Below are 2,500 nucleotides of genomic sequence, written 5' to 3'. Positions count from 1 at the left end.
TATATATATATATATATATATATATATATATATATATATACTGTATATATATATATATATATATATATATATATATACATCGTCCTCTCTCACTCTATTTTGTAGATTTGAAAGAAAAAAAGATGATATCGAGCAACTTTTAAATGAGATTGTACCCATCAATTTATTATCTTTTTTATCTTGAATTTTACCATTTTAATGCACTAAGGCTACGCCAGGGGGTGCTTATCTGTTGGAGCACTTATCTTTATCCTGGGTGCTCGAACAATGCAATAGCCAGTCTCTATCTTCCGTAGCAAGATAAAAACAGATATTCCAGAGTTAAGCGGGCCCTACACGATCAATATTATTGCGCAATATTCCGTATTGTACAGTATTATTGACGGTGTAGGGATGATATTGAAGAATGACACAATATATTGAAGACCTCAAATGTACAGACGAAACACTGTGCATCCTCTATACCATCCCTACATTGTCAATAATACTGTAAAATACGGAATATTGTGCAATAATATTGATCGTGTAGGGCACGCTTTACAGTTGCTGGTGAATATTATTTGTTCTTACAGTCGAAACGCATAGGGTACAGGTGATAGCTTAGTGGCAACCGAGAGCTTTGTGATGTGATTTTACTTGAGCCCTTTTCTTCTTTCTTTTCGTTTCCCGCTCAACTTCTCAACCTATTTTCCTTTTTCTGTCTTTCTCCATTTTCCGCCCGTAACATCTACGGCGAAATCTCTTCGCGAGATTTTGTTTTGTCTTTTTTTTCTTCATTAAAGAAATTTCCTTTGTCTTTTTTCACAGCCTCGGACGAGGCTTTTCGTCCTTCTTCTCTCACTTCCTTTCTACATGTCTGTCATTAAATTTCTTTTTCTTTTTTTTCTCATAAAACTGATTTCCTTATCACTCGTCTTTTGTTTTACAACTTTTTCGTCGACATTCGTCCCGTTTTCTTCGGCAAAATTCTCGTTTCTCCTTTCATCTCTGTTTTCTTTACGATGTTCCCCTTTTTTATGACTCATCTTGATTTATAAAGTTGGACATATCAGATGCTTATTTTCTTGATTAAATATCATATCTTAACATTTCTCTCTTTTTCTCAAAACGGAAGGTAAAAGAAAATGGTTTGGCTTTATCAATTCTTTGTTCTGGTTTCTCGCTCATTTAAAAAAATGACAATATTTCCATTTTTCTATAGGCAAAACAGATTTTTTCCTTTTCCACTGTTATATATTCCATCTTTCTCAGCTAGATTTGTGTTATATCTTGAATAATTAAACCTTTCCCTTTATGATAACAAGAAATAACACTCGTCAACGTCTATCAAACAGGATATGTTGTGGTCTGTAACAAGTCATATACGTATACCAATTATGAGAATTATATGCTACACCATCATTTCTATAAACAATACTCTCCTATCGTATCTAGAGATAAGACAGACAGTAACATTCTCCAAACGCAAATGGCAAGATAGCTGAGGGTTTAGACATGATATATTTTGTGCTTCTGAACTGTATCCTCAAAATCATAATAATATTTTCATTTCGATGTGGTTCAAATGCCGTAGAGTATAGGTTATCGTGAGAACGCACAAAGTTCAAAGTTCGATTCCGAGCAACATATTTCTTTATCCATTTTTTTCTTAGCAAGGTATAGCGTTGTTATTTTGTCGATATGTGTTACCACAATCAATGGAACGGTGATTTTCTCTAAGTCAATAAAACTTATGAAAGTACAAATATTGGCGGAATTTTGAACACCAAAGTCCATAATAAGAAAATGTGTATACATATATATACATACATATATATAATATATATATACATATATATACATATATATACATATATACATATATATACATAATATATATACATATATATATATACATATATATACATATATATATACATATATATATATATATATATATATATATATATATATATATATATATATATATATATTTATTTATTTATTCCTCTATCCTATCCGAGAGTTGACACCTTGGCGTGGTGGATAGGCTTGAGAATCTTAATGACTACAAAAGCTATGTCGATAGAGAGACAATCTCTGCAGGGTCACCCATATCGAACAGGTTTTGTAAGAAAGATCAGACAAAGAGCAGCTCACACGCACAGTCGTAGGACCCACTGCAAACTGGCACGTCCCTGATGGCGAACAGGGAAACTCCTCATAGATATATGGGGTACCGTCATAATGACGGCGTGGACCATTGGGCACCCTATGGACACAGGGCTTCACCGAATATAATGAATAAGGTAACACCAGAGTGATATATCACCAGAAACCAGTTTGCACGGGGGTGAGATTACTGCCAACCCCCCTTCATAGCCAATATGAACAGCACAACCAAAACAAAACCGGGCGTTCCTGTTGAATCATCGTCTCCTAAAGGTCCAACCGCATTGCCTCGTGTGCTTACGGGCAGTGTGCCACCGAATGTGAGTAAGCACTGTCCAAGCAGATCCAA

This window comes from Oratosquilla oratoria, chromosome 13 (genome assembly GCF_046742065.1).
Source record: "Oratosquilla oratoria isolate Oo_2021 chromosome 13, ASM4674206v1, whole genome shotgun sequence".
NCBI classification, from domain to species: domain Eukaryota; kingdom Metazoa; phylum Arthropoda; class Malacostraca; order Stomatopoda; family Squillidae; genus Oratosquilla; species Oratosquilla oratoria.
This window is presented reverse-complemented; position numbering follows the sequence as displayed.